The following is an 18,875-nucleotide window of genomic DNA, read 5'->3' on the forward strand; positions in this document are numbered from 1 at the left end:
CTCTCTCCTCTTCAACTTTCCAAGCAATTGTCTACGTAGCTTACATTCTTTTTCTCTCTGTACCACCTTTAGTGGCTATTCCACTTTAGACAAATTCTGCCAGGTACGGTTGGTGGCAGGGGTGCCTGATCCCTCTGAAGTTAAAAGCAGATCAGCAGCAGCCTGGCTATCGGTGGAGCTGCCAGTGAAAAGCACCCAGACGACCTACCTGATGGACCCATCATCAGGCTCAAACAGCACCACCAGAAAAACACAAGAAACCTCTTACCTAAAACATAACCAACAGTAAAATAGAACTTATAAAAAGAAGTCTCTAAAATTCCACAGGGGGAAAAAACAAAGAGATTAAGAAAAATCCTTACTGATACATTAGGAAATAACTTGCTAGTAGCCTTTTGATTTCTGACTTGTAAAACCTCAGAATTGGAGATTCAATAACTTTGTTTTTATAGAGGACTGTACTGGAATAAGTTAGATTATTGGAAAACTTTGCATCCCCAAAATCATTGTTATAAGACTTTATAGCACTTACATCTCTTCAGGAGTTCTAAAAATTAAGCTGAATTTCCCATAATATTCTCTTATTAATCACCCACAAAAGAGAAAGACAGAAAAACCCATTAAAAATGATGTGCATTTGATCCAGTAAAATGTTTTAAAAACCATAATACAGGCCACCCTTGTTAATACATTTTGCCCCATTCCTCAGTTGAACTCAGGGGAAAGTTCAAGATTTTTAGGTCCTATCTGTAAAAATAAAAAATTTTTCTAATTACCAAATATAAATTTCACTGTAGGATATATAGGAAAACAGAAGCACGCAAAAAAAGAAAATTAAAACAATCAGTAATCCCAGCACTCAGATGACCACTTTTAATATATCGGCATTCTTCATTCTTGATCTATCCTGAGATGTGCCTCTTTTACACAAATGATATGTTTTGTAATGTGCTTTTTTTAAATTAAAAAATACATTCTGAACATTTTTTCATGCTATTAAATATACTTTTCCACAACAACTATTCTCAAAACTTTTGGTCTCAAAACTACTTTATACTCTTAAAAATTATTGAGGACCTCAAAAAGCTTTTGTTCATGTGGGTTATATTTATCAATATTTAGGGTAGTAGCAATTAAAACAGAACTTTTAAAATTTTTATTAATTCACCTAAAAATCGTAATAATAACCGACTACATGTCAACATCAACAACATATTTTATAAAAAGTTATTTTCCAAAACACACAAACAAAAACATTTAGTGAGAAGAATGACATTATTTTATATTTTTGCAAATCTTTTAAATGTTTGGGCTAGCAGAAGACAGCTGAATTCTCACATCTGCTTCTGCATTCAAAATGTGAATATGTACTGTTAATAGGAATATATAAAGAAAATCTAGCCTCACAGAGATATGTAGTTGGAAAAGGAAGGAGTAATTTTTAGATAATTCTGGATATTTTCTTTTTCTTTCTTTCTTTTCTTTTCTTTTTTTTTTTTTTTTTTTTTTTGAGATGGAGTCTCACTCTGTCACCCAGGCTGGAGTGCAGTGGCATAATCTTGGCTCACTGCAGCCTCCGCCTCCCGGGTTCAAGCAATTCTCCTGCCTCAGCCTCCCAAATAGCTGGGATTACAGGCACACACCACCAGGCCCAGCTAATTTTTTTTTGTATTTTTGTAGAGACGGGGTTTCACCATGTTGACCAGGCTGGTCTCAAACTCCTGACCTCAAGTAATCAGCCCACCTTGGCCTCCCAAAGTGCTGGAGTTACAGGCGTGAGTCACCACGCCCGGCTGATATTTTCTTTATACCACAACAAAACTTAAAAAGTAGTAGTTTTTTTAAAGATTAGTTGCAATGTGGAATCTGAAAAAAAAAAAAAAATCAATGAGCTTTTCATCCTCTATACAGTCATGAGAGAATGAAAGTGGAAAATGCAAATAATGTCTTAGAACTACTATAAAAATAGTTTGGATCTTGTGGATGCCCTGAAAGAAAACCATACTTTGATCACTGCAGTTCCACAACTTCCTATTTAATAGTTAACATAGCATTCCATCATGTAACACTTTCTTTACCCAGTACCCTGTTGTTGAACATTTAGATTGTTTCCAAGTTTTCTCTATAATAACTCTGATAAACATCCTTACAGATACATCTTTCAGCACATTTTTTTTTCTTAGAATAATATGGTAGTAGAATTTGAGACTCAAAAGCAAAATAATTTTTTCAGGCTTTTTACACATATTGACAGTTTTCCCTCCAGAGAGGTTGATTAATTTGCATTCCTATCAGTAGTGTGTACGAGAGCCACACATTCTTACCCATACTCTTAGCAACACTGGGTACCATGTGAGCCCTGCCTTGATACCTGTTTGTAGAAAACCAAAGTGTCACTGAGCCGGCTCTTATCTCACTTTCTTCTCTGAAATACAATACTTGAGATTTACTGGAATTCAGCAGAGTACTTCTCTGGTAACTACCATTTTTAAAAAATTAAATTAAATTAAATTAAAAAAAAATTGAGACAGGGTCTTGCTCTGTCACCCAGAGTGACAGAGTGGAGTATGGTGGCATGATCTCAGCTTACTGCAACCTCCGCCTCCCAGGTTCAACCGATTCTTGTGCCTCAGCCTCCGAGGAGCTGGGATTACAGGTGTGAGCCACCACGCCTGGCTAACTTTTTTCTGTTTTTAGTAGAGACAGGGTTTTACCATGTTGGCCAGGCTAATGTCGAACTCCTGTTGATCTACTCGCCTCAACCGCCCAAAGGGCTGGGATTACAGGAGTGAGCCACCACACCCAGCTCCATTTTTAAAAATGTTACTTTCTTTTTTTTTTGAGATGGAGTCTTGCTCTGTCGCCCAGGCTGGAGTGCAGTGGCACAATCTCAGCTCACTGCAAGCTCCGCCTCCTGGGTTCACGCCATTGTCCCGCCTCAGCCTCCCAAGTAGCTGGGACTACAGGCACCCGCCACCACGCCTGGCTAATTTTATTTTTGTATTTTTAGTAGAGACAGGGTTTCTCTGTGTTAGCCAGGATGATCTCAATCTCCTGACCTCGTGATCTGCCTGCCTCGGCCTCCCAAAGTGCTGAGATTACAGGCGTGAGCCACCATGCCTGGCCAAATGTTACTTTCTATTATTATGATTAGTATTTGCCATGTGTCTTCTACTTAACAATAAGTTTCTTGAGACAGAAACTATGTGTCATTATCTTAATATACCCCACAGTGCTAAGTCCATGGGATAGAAACAGCATGGTAGAAATAGCATTTTTGACTTCAGAGCAGCCTAGGTTTAAATCCTGGCTTCATTACTTATTAGCTATGTGCTATGGTCTGAATGTGTCTCATAAAATTCATATATTGAAACATAATCACTAATGTGATAGTATTAATAGCTGGGGTCATTAGGAGATGATTAAGTCATGAGGATGGAGCCTTCACAAATGGGATTGGCAATCTTATGAAAGAAGCTGAAGGGAGCATCCTAGGGCCTTTTGCCCATCCACTGTGTGAGGACTCAGCAAGGAGGTTCAAGCCCTCACCAGACACTGAATCTGCAGTGCCTTGATCTCAGACTTCCCAGCCTCCAGAACTCTGAGAAATAAAGTTCTGTTATTTCTAAATTACTCAGTCTTAGGTATTTTGGTATAGCAGTACGAACAGACTAAGGCACTGTGTGAGCTCAGGCAAATTACTTCCCCTTCCTTTCCAGGGCTTGAAGGTCATCATCAGTTCAACAGGTGGCTCATATCTACTTTATAAGGTAGTTATGTTGAAGTGATATGTAAAACATCTCGTATCATACTTGGCAAATGACAAATGAAAATATTTTTCTTCTCTTCCTTTTCCTTTTCAGTGTTGAATTAACCTTGTGAAGTCCAAACTTTGAAGGTATGTAAACTCACTTTAATTTATTAATAAGCCTATAATTAAGCCAAAAGGTACCTCTTTAATAATGATTACCTCCAGAAAGTGTAACTAAGCAAAATTAATGTCTTCTAATTATTCTTCCCTGTATCATTCATTATTCATTGAATTCATTGATTCATCATCATTTATTATTCATTAACTTAGTCAACATCTTTGAGTGTGTATTACGTGTTCCAAAGGCAAGATACACACAGTCCCTAAACAAATAGAAATGTAAAATGAAATCCTTTCTAGTGCCAGAAACATTCATAAAGTTATGCTGAGTGGGCCGTTCCAGTTGTATGTCTCAGTGGCTGCAGGTGCATCATTCCTGGCTCTATTCTGTTCAAAGCTGACAATTCTTGCAGTGGGGCTTTAACACTCATCATTTAGGACCCTGAAATGTATTCAAATACTAACTAGAAAGCTTTAACATTTTCCAACAAGCCACACCAAGAAAATTAGAGAAAAGACACTAGTGAGGATAGGTGCAGTCCACACTGGAGTTCACACCTAGTTTTGATTTAAAATTAAAACAAAGCAAAAAAACTAAAAAGAGTTATTTGTACATCTAGGAGTGCAGCTCAACTAAGGGTGCAGGGTAAGGAGTGCTGGCTGAAGAATAGCATTGCTAGAAATGGCAACATGAACCTAGGAAACAACTCATGTTCAGTGTAGGGAGACCCCCTGAAACTACTGCTGCGGAATAAAAGATGAAATGCTCCTGATTATTGTAAATACAAAATTGCATGCAGGACTGTGTAAAGACAATGCCAGGTTGCACTGCCAGAATGAGCCAACAGCGCGTGATGTGCTTCCCCCCGCAGAGAGCCTATGAATGGACGTGCAGTCAGGGAGGTTTCACATCACCAAGATTCCTATCCCAGAAAAGCAGATGTTCATAGCTCTGGGAATGGAATGAGACCCTTGTGGAGAGCCTATAAACGGACGCATGAGGGGCACCTGTTCATATGGATAAGATAGGGCTATAAACGCCCTGATCTTGCCATGGCTCTTCTAGGCCTCTTTAGGGTTAAGGCATACTCCGTTCTGAGAATTTCTGGTCTAACCGGTTGTCTAGCTTCACGTCCTGTTTCTATGGATTGTTTGTAACCAGCTTTTGCTGCAACTGTTACTGCTGATTAATATCTTGCTAATCACAGGTTATGGAAAGACTGTGCTTCTGTTTTAAGGCTCTGTTAGAAATTACTGATGCACACACTATATTGTAAATTCTTATCTCTGTATACTGTATTTCTGCATACAGATGTTATGTTAAAGAATTACTTCATCCCCATGTGACCATCTCACCTCATAATCAAATGACCCTAAATCCCTCACTAAGCTACCCCCGCCCTCACTAAACTTAATAATAAATGCTGGTATATCCAGCACATTGGCAGCATCGCAGCACCAGAAGGCAGTGACTCCCCTGGACCCAGCTTTCACTATCTTGCATGTGTCTATTATTTCTCGACCTGCCGATCCACCTGGGAACAAACAAAGAGCCCTGCTGCGTTGCGGGCTGCTGGCCAGATCCTGCAATAGTTCAGGGTACTAGTAGATGATGGGGAAGGGAGAGAAGAGAAAACTGACACTCGTCCATGTCCCACTCTGTGCCAGGAACATACGATGTCCTTGTGTATCTCCATTCTCATTTACCCCCACAGGTACCTGTGAAGCAGGTAGCAGTACCTGCGTCTTTCAGAGTCTGAGGCTGAAAGAGGTCAAGTGGCTATCAACAGTGCATTCCAGAGAACTGCTAGTATTCAGTTCTCCAAGAGAACTCCAGGAGAGATTGAAAGAAAGTCCTAGACTCTGATTGGTGAGATCAAACTGAAATTGATCAAGACTTTTTCTCTACCAGCTCCTGGATGATATATGCTTAAGTTGGTGTTAGGTCAATATAGACCTTTCTTCAGGTCTGTAGCTCTGTTCAATCAAGTTTAAAATATTTGCAGTGGGAAGATGTGTGGGTGGGAAATAAAAGTTCTTTCAATTCTGAAGCAGGTTTTTAAAAATTTTCTGCAGGCATGTTGTGGTGATTAAGGACTAATGGTAGCTTTGGGTTTCAGTGTTAGGGTTATTATTGATGTCCAAAACATTCCTGATTGTAAAAAAAAAATACTATATCTATCTATCTATTTATAGTATTTCTGGACATGTTGGGCATAACTCCAGTTTTAAGGGGTTCTTTTGGCTAGCTCTGGGTTAGAGCACATGCGTTGCCAAGGCCTGCAAGAGAAAATTATTTCATTTTATTTATTTATTTGAGACCAAGTCTCACTCTATCACCCAGGCTGGAGTGCAGTGGCACGATCTCGCCTCACTGCAGCCTCCGCTTCCCAGGTTCAAGAGATCCTCTTGCCTCAGCCTCCTGAGTAGCTGGGACTACAGGTGTGCGCCACCACGCCTGGCTAATTTTTGTATTTTTAGTAGAGACAGGGTTTCACCATATTGGCCAGGCTGGTCTCGAACTCCTGACTTCATGATCTGCCTACCTCGGCCTCCCAAAATGCTGGGATTACAGGCGTGAGCCACTGCGCCAAGCCAGGAGAAAAATGTTTAAAAGCTGTTAGAAATGTTAAGAAGGGGTTAAGGCACTTGTGGTGGTAAGGAACAAACTCTTTCAGGCTAGGTTAAATAGAGGGTTTTTATTTTAAAGAAATAGAGACTTCTCATAGGTTCCAGGGGCCAGAGGTATATTTAGGCCTCCCAGTGAAGGGGAAACAGGAAAACCATCAGGAGTCAAGGGAGCTACTCTATCTCTGATGTGTCAATTTGGCTCTGGTCTCTCCTTGTCTCTACAAGTATTTTCTCTCTCTCTCCCTCTTTCTCTCTCTTTCTCTCCCTCTCTCTCTCTCAACATAGCTATCCCCAAATGGCACCCTCAGTAACAGAAAATTATTTCCCAAAGAGATTAAGAGATCAACCAAGAACAAAGGCAGGGACTCCTGGCTTTCAGAAAAGATATTTTATTGCTTTTCCCTCTTCTAATATCTATATCCAAGAGAACGAAAATAAAGGGGTAGGAAAACTTCTGCTTGTTGGCATGACTTGCTTTGATGAAGGATGGAGCCTCTCCTGGGTGATAGGACCAGTTCGAATGGCTTTCAGACCCTTGCACACAGGGTCTGCTCACAGGATTCTGGTCGCTCTACTTTGGGTGAAGTGTTTTAAGGTTTCAGAAACACACTTGAGTGTGATACAGCATTCAGACCCACAGCGGGGGTCATACCCTTTCCCTATGGATTGTCACCTCCCCACCCTTCTACACTCTGGGATTCCTGCCTTGACAGAGAGTTTTTATTTAGCATTAAATACCTTTTTTTTTTCTTCCTGGACACCATCTTAGATACCAAATTATGCTCAGCAATTTTAGCTAATATTCTTCTTTACCACATCTTGGACAGTTTGGACAGTTTCACAGATGTACATTTAGAATTTTTTTTTAACACAGTCTCACTTTGCTGCCCAAGCTGAAGTGCAGTGGTGCAATCGCAGCTCATGGCAGCCTTGACCTCTGGGTTCAAATCATCCTCCCACCTCAGCCTCCCAAGTAGCTGGGACTACAGGTGCGCATCACGATGCCCAGCTAATTTTTAAATTTTTTGTAGAGATGGGGGTCTCCCTATGTGGACAAGGCTGGCCTCAAACTCCTGGGCTCAATCGATCCTTCTGCCTCAGCACTTCAGTGTTGGGATTACAGGCATGTGCCACTGTTCCCGGCCCTAGAATATTTTTTGACTGACAGAAAAATTAATAATTTTCAAGAAAAGATCAAAATTAAGTTGACTAGATCTCCAAAAAGTTGAGAAATGTCCTCCAAACCTCCAAGCTAACTAAAGAGAATCTCTGCCTCCATTTCCAACTTACCAGAGAAGACAATCTGACACTACTGGAGTCTGGTTTCTCCCCTGAACCAGGGTCATACATACACTCTATTATAGCCCACCTGTGAGATGGTGACAATTCTCCAAAGGAGGATTACCCTAGGCATACAGACCAAAAGGCTTTAGAAGGAATTAAATTCCTGATAATAGCAAACAGTGATACGATCTCAAAGGAGTTTTGAAACCCCAAAGCAGAAATACCAAGGTGTGTAAGACAGGCCATATTGAGGCCAGAGTGAAAGACTTCTTTGTTCTTATTGTAAAATGGAATGTCCATGCTGGAATAAAGAGTGAATACTCAGATTCAGCTGATATTTAATGGGGGGAAAACTTCAACCTCATATGGTTTTACCTGTTCACTGACCTATGTTGTATTTTCAATTAAATTTCCTTGGGAAATATTAACTAGTTTATTCTATTGCTTAAACAAAGTGTTGTACATCCACAGAAATAGCAAAATATACTGCATCCTGTGTTAAATGATCTGAGGGTCAGGTAACAAAATCTGAAGAAAAGCCTAGCCCGGGGCCCCCTGCTGATCCAGCAGACATCTGACATCCAAAAAGACAGTTGAGCAAATGATCTCTCTTCCCAGTTGGTGAATTCCCCACCTTGGGGGGCCTGGGGAGACAGAGCTGACAGCACTAGATACTCTCCTAGTGAAGACCTTCACATCCGTTTTTAGACCGACTTGAGAGCTACTGAGGAAAGAAACAGATGTGCAGCTCCTTGTTCTCTCTGGCAGTAGCAGGGGTCCCAGTTGCTGCAATATGGAACTGCTGGTGTGGATGTGGCAATAGCACAAATTGTGACACCTAGTGCCCCAGCCATGGCAACAGTTTCCTCACCAGATGATTTTTTAAAAACTGCTTTATTGTAGTATGATTCACATACTATAAAATTCACCCTTTTAAAGTGTACCATTCAATGGCTTTCAGTATATTTACAGAGTTGTGCAATCATCACCACAGATAATTTTAGAACATTTTCATCACCCCAAAAAGACACCCCATGCCCCTAAAGCATCACCCCTAATCCCTTCCACATCTCCCTTCCAGCTCTAGGCAAACACAAATCTACTCTGGGTCTCTACAGATTTGCCTATTCTGGGCATTTCATATAAATGAAACCATACAATATGTTTTCCTTTGTATCTGACTTATTTTACTTAGCATAAAGTTTTCAGGGTCCATTCATGTATCAGTACTTCATTCCTTTTTATGGCCAAATAATATTCCATTGTATGAATATAACCCTTTTTTTTGAGACAGGGTCTTGCTCTGTTGCCCAGGCTAGAGTGCAGTGGCCGATCATAGCTTGCCGTAGCCTCAAACTTCTGGGCTTAAGCAACCCTCCCATCTCAGACTCCAGAATAGCTAGAACTATACCATGCTCAGCTAATTTTTAAATTTTTTTGTAAAAACAGGGTCTCACCATGTTGCTCCGGGTGGAAATGATCCTCCTGCCTTGGCCTCCCAAAGTATTGGTTAGGATTACAGGTGTGAGCCACTGCACCCAGCCCACATTTTCTTTATCTCTTTTTATTGAGATGGAGTCTCGCTCTGTCACCCAGGCTGGAGTGCAGTCGCAAGATCTCAGCTCACTGCAAGCTTCACCTCCTGGGTTCATGCCATTCTCCTGCCTACAGGCGCCCGCCACCACGCCCTGCTAATTTTCTGTATTTTTAGTAGAGAGGGAGTTTCACTGTGTTAGCCAGGATGGTCTCCATCTCCTGACCTCATGATCCACTCGCCTCGGCCTCCCAAAGTGCTGGGATTACAGGTGTGAGCCACCACGCCTGGCCTCTTTATCTCTTCATTAGTTAATGGACATTTGGGTTGTTTCCATTTATTGGCTATTATGAATAATGATGCTATGAATATTAATGTACAGATTTTTATGTGGACAAATGTGTTCATTTCTCTCGAGTACATACCTAGGAGTGGAACTGCAGAGTCATATGGTAACTCTATGTTTAACTGTTTGAGAAACTGCCAGACTGTTTTCTAAAGTGGTTGTACAATTTTACATTCCTACCAGTGTTATATGAGGATTCTGATACTTCCGCATCCTCTCCCAACATCTGTCTTTGCCATCTTAGAAAGTGTGAAGTGGTATCTTATTGTGGTTTTGTGTGTGTGAGATTTTAATTTATTTTTATTGATATGTAATAGCTGTACATATTTTCTCAGTACATGTGATCATTTGAGACATTTTATAATCAAGTCAGGGTAATTAGGATATCCATTACCTTAAACATTTATTTTTTCTTTACCCTAGGAACATTTAATTTATTTTCTTCTAGATATTTTGAAATGTACAGTCAATTAATGTTAACTACAATCACCCTACTGATCTATCAAACACCAGGTATTATTTGTTCTAAGTGTATTTGTTTGTTTGTTTGTTTGTTTGAGACAGAGTCTTGCTCTGGAGTGCAGTGGCGCAATCCCACTCACTACAACCTCTACCTGCTGGGTTCAAGTGATTCTCCTGTCTAAGTAGCTGGGACTACAGGCATGCAGTACCACACTCGGCTAATTTTTTTTTTTTTTGTATTTTTAGTAGAGATGGGGTTTCACTATGTTGGCCAGGTTGGTCTTGAACTCCTGGCCTCAAGTGATCCGCTTGCCTCAGCCTCCCGAAGTGCTGGGATTACAGGTGTGAGCCACTGCGCCCAGCCCTAAGTGTATATTTGTACCCATTAATCAATCTCTCTTCATCCCTGCCTCCCTGCTACCCTTCCTGGCCTGTAGTAACCACCAATCTACTCTCTATCTTCATGAGATCTACTTTCTTAGCTCCCAATGACTGAGAACATGTGATATTTGTCTATCTGTGCTTGGCTTATTTCCCTTAACGTAATGATCTCCAGATCCATCCACATCTCTGCAAATGATAGAATTTCATTGCTTTTTATAGCCGAATAATATTCCATTGTGTCTGTATATCCCATTTTCCTTATCCACTCATCCATTAATAGACATTTAGGCTTTGTTGTGGTTTTATTTGACATTTATCTGATGGATAATGATGTTGACCATCTTTTCATGTGCTCACTGGACATCTGTATATTTTCTTTAGAGAACTTCTATTCAGATCCTTTGCCTATTTTTAAATTGGGTTGTCTTTTTAAAATTCAGTTGAAATAATTCATCAGACCAGTTTTAAGGCATGGTTTGAGGGGCTGTTCCTGTTTAATGACTAGTTCTCCAACCTTCCCATGATTTATGAGCTACCAACCAATTTTCTGCTTAAATTGAGCACAGTTTACTTCTATTGCAAATCAAAACTAACTGGCGAAGATTCTGGAACCCAAGGCAGCACCTCTCACCTACAGAAAATAACTTACATAAGGCTTTCCTAGCAAACTGAAACCTGTTTGGTGGCAGTGTTGTCACTAAAGCCTGGGTTTCTGAATTCATGATTCTAAAGTGTTAAACTATGCAAACTCAGTCAAAGGAAACTTATGAGATTGACAAGTGAAAACTGTAGCAGGTTGAGCAGCAAGTATGAACTGGAACAGAAAGAGAAAGAAAAATATAAGAGTGGTTGCCATTTCTTGCCATTTCTCTCTAAGGTAAAGTAGACCACTGATTCCAGTCAGTTATTCAGATAAATAAGGCCTGATCTTCAGATGCCAGCATTTCTCTCTTGGGCTTGGCCCTCCAGCCACAAAGGCTGTATTATCCTGCATCTCCCTGACCACCTAGGATGGTGTCCAGGGACTCCACCAGAATTTTCTTCTAATGAGTCAAGTATGTAAATGCACTAGGGGTCCTAACTCTATCAGATGCTTTAACTCCACATTTGGTTTCAGGCAGTTCTAGTTTATAAGTCAACACGGTTAACTCTGTCCATGCTCAACTTCCCCTTCTGTTTCGGATTCTCTGAGGAGTCAGGGAAATAAGAATGTCACCTCCTCCTGCAGTTATCAGTGACTGAGGCCAGTTTGTAGCCAGTTTTCTGCAGTTTTCTGGGTGATACCCTCGGTTCACTCCTGTTAGCAGGATAGACTGAGGCACAACTATATCACCCAGTCTGCTCTGGATGCCCTCTCTTCTTCTAGGCACCCACTTCCCTCTTTCTACTTTCTAGTGTCCTCTTCTCTCAGGAAAGTAACCTAGATCCTGTATTTGAAAGGATCTATTCAAAAATGGATTCAATTTAAAGCAGATGCTGATAGGCTTAAACCCTCTCAAAGGTGTCTGCATTTCTATTAGTTATTCATCTCTCCCTATGGACTTGCATTTTGCCAGATTCAATGACCACTGCTCAGTTTTCATTCTCCATGCCCTTTATTATCTTGGCACAAGGATAATAAAGAACAAGATGATTTGTTAGGAGGGTGGTAATATGAATGGCGTTCATCAGACAGAAGGAGCTGAGATCCTAGGGATAAAATGTTATAGTGAAACCCAGTACTCATTCATTCAACATCCATTTCTTTTTTTCTTTTCTTTTCTTTTTTTTTTGTTGTTGTTGTTGTTGTTGTTGTTTGAGACAGAGTCTCACTCTCTCGCCCAGGCTGGAGTGCAGTGGTACCATCTCAGCTCACTGCAACCTCTTCCTCCTGGGTTCAAGCGATTCTCCTGCCCCAGCCTCCCAAGTAGCTGGGATTACAGGTGCACGCAACTACGCCCAGCTAATTTTTGTATGTTTAGTAGACATGGGGTTTCACCGTGTTCCCCAGGCTGGTCTCAAACTCCTGATTTCAAGTGATCTACCTGCCTCAGCCTCCCAAAGTGCTGGGATTACAGGCCTTGAGCCACCGTGTCCGGTCACAACCACCACTTATTAGGCCCCTACTGTGTAGCAGGCACTGCGTTCTAGCTGTTGGCAATGCAACAGAGAAGCAAGGCCCCTTCCCTCATGGAATTTACATTCTGGTGGTGTCAATAATAAATAAAATTTCAGATAACGATAGGTGCTATGAAGAGCAATGTGAAATAATGAATGATGTGACCACAGAAGACAAGAAGGGAGTGAACTAAGCCCATGCGGCAGGGCAGTTGAGGAAAGCCCCTTTTATAAAGCGTCATTTGCACCAAAACCTGAAGAGTGGATTTAAAGAAGCATTCCAGAGACAGCAGACAGCAAGAGCAAAGACCTGGATGAGGAACGAGCTCATTAGCCTGCTGGCTTGCATGTAGTGAAAATGGCACAGTGGCTTGAGATGAGCTGAGAGAGGTAGACAGGGGCCAGTCAGGGAGAAAGTGGGAAAGCTGTGGTAAAGACACAGAGAGGTGAAGTATCCTGCCCCACGTCACACAACTAGTAAGTGGCACAGCCAGGATGATAATCTTGGTCTTCTCAGTTCTATCAGGTGTTTTTTTTTTTGTTTTTGTTTTTTGTCTTTTAATGCAGTGTAACCTGATTTATGCCCAAAATGGTGATGGATGACTAGGGGATTTATTGAAGCTCTTCTGGAGCTCCCAAAATTCTAAGAAGAGCCGAAGTCAGTTGTCTCAATCTCTTCTCATGTCCTCTTGGGAAAAAATAAACAAACAGAAAAACTTCAAAGTTCATGACCCCAAAACTAATATAAATTGTCTTTTAAACAGAGGATCTGAATTGTATACATATTATGGTAAATAACTGTTGCAAGTTTGTTACATGATCCCATACAGCATATAAGGAAGTTATTTGGGTGCTGCTATCTTTGGCCTTACGAAAATGCAATCACACTGGATTGCCTAATGTCTATTTTTAAACATAAGACCTACTCTCCTTATTACACATCAGGAAACTTAATATTGGTAAGATGCTAGTCAAGATTAGCTACTATGTAGATTTTTTGGGTCTTTGATGCTTCTGCCTTTAAAAAAGTTTGAGGTAAAGTGAAATGATTATTTGAAAATAGCAAAATTGTACTCAAATATAAAAGAAATAAATTGGCTAATAAAAACAGGTGTGTATTATATATATATTACATAATTTTGAGGTGAGCCCTGACATGATGATGGTTCCAGCACAGGCCCTGCCAGTAGACTGGAGTTACAATGCTAGTTGTGCTACTTACCAGCTGTCTGAAATTAGGTAAATTACTCAATATGGGAATGAAAACAATGCCTACATCAGAGAGCTATTGTAAAAATAACTCAAAATAACAAGTGATAGTGCTTGGAAGAGATTAGATATTCCTTGACTAAGTGACGGTTTCCCTCCTCTTATCTGGGCCTCTGTTCACTCATCAGAAGCATGAGGGTAAGGGAGATGACGTCTGAAGTCCCTTCTAGGATAAGAGTCATCAGCAGCCAGGCTGTCTTGCCAGACTCTCATTACAAGACAGTGAAACCTTTTGCTGTAGGCAGATGGAGGAGGACTAACAAGAGGGACCCAGAGGCTGACTGAAAACTCCCAGGGGAATGAGCAAGGAGGCTTCAGAGACTGGGACTTGAGGGTCCTAGCAGGCCCCTACCTTGGCTTCCTAGGTCTGATTCATTGTACCAATGCATTTGCTGTAGCTAATTACTTGAGATTATTTATTTAATACCTGCCCTTCCCAGAGGCTAAACTTTGAGGATTAATAACTTCAGCTGTTTTGTTCACTACATGTTTATATTGCCTGGCACACAGTAGGCCCACAGTAAATATCTTTTGAATGAATAAGTCTCTTTTCTTACAGTAAATACATTTTTTTTTTTTTGAGATGGAGTTTTGCCCTTTTTGCCCAGGCTGGAGTGCAATGGCACGGTCTCCGCTCACTGCAACCTCCGCCTCCCGGGTTCAAGTGCTTCTCCTGCCTCAGCCTCCCAAGTAGCTGGGATTACAGGCACCTGCCACCACGCCTGGCTAATTTTTGTATTTTTAGTAGAGACGGGGGTTTCGCCATGTTGGCCAGGCTGGTCTCGAACTCCCGACCTCAGGTGATCTGCCCGTCTCGGCCTCCCAAAGTGCTGGGATTATAGGCATGAGCCACCACGTCCAGCCAATAAAAACATTTCTTTAAATGGAAGAAATTAATTTTATTTATAAACCAACAATTTAAGTGCCCTAGTGAAATCAGCCATTAGGAGGAAATTTGCAGTGAATGTAAATTTCTTTAAAAGTTTTTTAAAATCAAAATTGTATATATTTATGGTATACAACAGTGAATGTAAATTTCTATTTAGCAAGTGAATTTTTCTTAAAAGGAGGCACACTTACAGGAAGAAAACACATTAACAGCTCCCTGAGAGGGCTCTGAGTATTTAGTTTGGTGGACTGAACAGTAGCATCAATTAATCTTCCCACATATCTTGGACTTTATCAGATTAGGATGAAGAATTTTGGAACTGAATCCACTTTGGTTGTCTTAATAGAAAAATTTTCTGAGCAAAAAGCAAAGCCTATTCTTATTTTTCCATCTATGATCTGGCTGAAGGGTCACAGAAGGCGGCACTGATGACTGCAGACACCTTAACTGAACAATCCTTCAGTACTTATCACTGTTCCCTCCAAGCTACTGTCTTTCCAGATTCACTGGGCATTGTCAATCCCTGGTAAATGAACTGTCAACAACCAACAAAAATCTTACCTGATCTAACAAGTTCAATATTCCAACTAAACTTGCTTCTTGTAGAAGTCTGGAAGGCTTGCCCTTTACTCAGGCACTCATTTATTCATTTATTTATTCGCACCATTCACTTATCCAATCAACAAATATTCTCAACCCTAAAAAATCCTGAGATGATTCTGGATAATAACAAGAAAGTTTAGACAAAGCAGCAATCAGCAGCACAAGAGCTGGAACCAGGAACTAAAGGAATACCTAACCACATATTGTGCCTGGAATATCTTTCTGCCCAACTGCAGTGTCACTCTACAGAAATCCTTCTAAATCTCATTTTAGGAAGAATGTCTCTGGATATTCCTCTATTAATATCCTTAGTGTAGTGCTTATGATATTACATTGAAATTAACCGCTTCCACTCACCAGACTGAGCTCCTTGAGGGAAAACAACTGTGTCATCCAATCCTCTTTGTGTCCCTGGTATCCAGCACAGGGCCTGGCATATAGAATTTATTACCAATGCAGCAGTTCTCTAGATTCCAATGAAGCTAACAGATTTCTAGGTATTATCAGACCTGCATTGTCCAGTATGATAGCCACTAGCTACATGTGGCTATGAAGCACTCGAAATGTGGTTAGGCAGGATGAATTGAGGTGTGCTGTAAGTATTTAAAAAACATCAGAGACTTAGTACAAAATAATGTAAGATATCTCTAATAAGTTTTACACAGATTACATGTTGAAATGGTAATACTTTGGATATTGGGTTAAGTGATTACTAAAATTCATGTCACTTGTTTCTTTCTACTTTTTAAAATGTGGCTATTAGAAAATTTAAAATTAAATATGTGGCCCACCTTATATTTCTATAGGATAATGCTGGACTAAATCAAAGGTTATTTTCATGTACAGCCACAACTGGTCTCTTGTACTTGATTCTCTTAAGTCATGTTGGTAGGAAGGGGAATTTGGTTTAATGACTAAAAAAAATTAGGTTTTCATTAAGCCTGTTTTCAGAATATCCAGGGACTATGGACTTTTTTTGTGTAAAATTTTATCAGTATGTCCTACACTTTTTAGTAAGTCTGCCTTTTTAAAGAAAAAATAGTAATAATTCCAACTCTTGCTGAGTTTAACTCTTCGTTGAGTCAAAGTCTTACCAAGGACATAAAATATCCATGCAGCCAACACTTAAATAGCTCTTCAGTTTCTGGCTACAAGTGACTCTGTTATCTTCTATCCTCCCTCAGCCTCTGGCATCCTGAGCAGTCAACCCCTCCCATTCTGAGCTCTTTCCACTGACCTCAGAAGAAGGCTGGCTCAAATAACACACTTGTCAAAACACCTAGGTAAGCACATCTGTGGGAGACACCATATAAATAGATATATGGAAACAGAGTGCTCTGTACTGATAATGAAAACCATTTACAAATTCCTTGCACCTTCCAAAAGGTTTATTCCTGCAAGGACTAGTTAAATGTGAATGTCACTAATAATTTTAATTCTGTCAGCTTAGACAGACCTGTTTTATAGAAGCACTGGCAAAGCTGCAATTGAAGGTGATTTTTAAGTTTTGGGTACTGCTGTGGCAAAAATCCTCTGTGCTTAAACAGAGAAATGAAAATTGACCAACAGAGAATGACCAAAAATAAAAATGCTGAAAAGTTTCTAAGTGATCTGTGGGAAAGGCTGAAAGAGTTGGCTTTCACTGGTCTACAGCAAGAGAAATACAAAAATAACAGTCCTATTTACTTCTGTCTCCTCTCCATACAGGAAACCATGAGTTTGGCACATGGTAAGTGTTAAATAAATATTAGTCAAATGAAAATACAAATGTATAGGTGCTTATTATTTAAAGGAATATTGCAATCACTGTGCTTCCCTTGTTTTTTGTTTGTTTGTTTGTTTGTTTTTATCCTGACTGCTACAGTAGACACAACATAGCTTCCAATTTTACTCAGAATAAACTTCATAGTCCTTACCATGGGCTAAAAAGCCCTACATGATCTGCAACCCAACTATCTCTTAGCTTTGACTCTGACCACTCGCCCCATTACCTTACTCTGTTCCAGCATCCTGACCAACTTGCGTTCCTCAGATAAGACACATATCCCTCCCTCAGTGCCCTTGCAGCTGGTCATCCCTTTGCCTAGAAACTCATTCCTTCAGTATCTGCTCAAATGTCACCTCATCAGAGAGGCTTTCTTCACTACCTCATCCAAATATACCCCACCCGTTTATCCTGCTATACTTGTCCTCATAATTTCTTACCACTTGACATACTATATGTTTATTTGTCTCCCCAAACTGGAGTGAGTTTTAGCAGGGCAGAGACCTTATTCATTTTGTTCACAGCTGTATTCCTTGTGCCTAGGAAGTCTCTGGCACATTGTAGGAGTTCAATAAATATCTGCCAAATGAATACATTAATGAACATTAAATTGGAGTCCAGACACCTGGGGTCTACTCCTAATTCTATTCCAAAAAATTCTGTGGCTGACCGGGCACGGTGGCTCATGCCTATAATCCCAGGATTTTGGGAGGCTGGAGGCAGATTGATTGCTTGGGCCAAGGAGTTCAAGACCAGCCTGGGCAACATGGCAAAACCCTGTCTCTTATAAAAATACAAAAATGTAGCCAGGCCTGGTGATGCACACCTGTAGTCCCAGCTACTCAGGAGGCTGAGATGGGAGGATCACCTGAGCCTGGTTAGTCAAGGCTGCAGTGAGCCGTGATCACGCCACTGCACTCCAGCCTGGGCAATCAGAGTGAGATCCTACCTCAAGAAAAAAAAAAAAAATTGTGTGACTTTGAACAAAGGACTCCGGACAGTTTCTGAATCTAAAATCAGATCGGTTGAGAACAGATACTTCTAAAGCCTCTGCTAGCTCTAAAATCCTGTGAGTTTTCTAATCTGCCTTTCACAAAAGTTCTCCCGTGAAGTTTTAGAAACATAAAAGTCTTTTTTGATATCCACAAACTACAAGCACTATGAGGCATTTTATTATGATTCAAAACACTGCTCCAATGATGAAGCCTTCTCCAACCCTTCCAGGTAGCATGGATCCCAAGACTTTGAGGTGCTTCACACACACCTTTTCTTCCTTAAATCTCTTCTAACAGCTAATGACATAATTACGTTTTTCTGTTTCTCCAACTAGAAGGTGAATATGAGGACAGTAATGGATTCTTATTTTTGTATCCCCAGCACCTCGCATTGTCTATGGCAAATATTAATAGTAGGCACTCCATGAATGTTTAGTGAATGAATGAATACAAAGTGAAATAGGATCATTATTTATACTGAAAGCTGAGACCATCTCTCCCTTCATGGATGAATAGTGGGCAGAAGGTAGAGCCTTCCTGCTAATAATGACTCATCTGATGGAATAAAAGAAACTAAAGCTTAATGGGAACCTACTAAGAACCAAGCACTCCTACACACATTCACATAATTTATGCAATCCTTATGACAACCTTATGAATTAGGAATTCTTATTATTTTACAGATGAGAAAATTGGGCTCAAAGAGGACAGGATTTTCCCATTATGGAACAACTAATAGGATTCA

The 18,875-nt window shown here is 40.4% G+C and overlaps 1 protein-coding gene across 2 annotated transcripts in view; it reads right to left on the reverse strand.

The window, feature by feature from the left end:
- Window positions 1-18,875, reverse strand: part of CMYA5 (cardiomyopathy associated 5) — a 104,140-nt gene that overhangs the window by 82,527 nt on the left and 2,738 nt on the right. The gene's annotated exons all lie outside the window — the stretch shown is intronic.

The sequence above is a fragment of the Pan troglodytes genome, chromosome 4, assembly GCF_028858775.2.
Source record: "Pan troglodytes isolate AG18354 chromosome 4, NHGRI_mPanTro3-v2.0_pri, whole genome shotgun sequence".
Classification (NCBI taxonomy): domain Eukaryota; kingdom Metazoa; phylum Chordata; class Mammalia; order Primates; family Hominidae; genus Pan; species Pan troglodytes.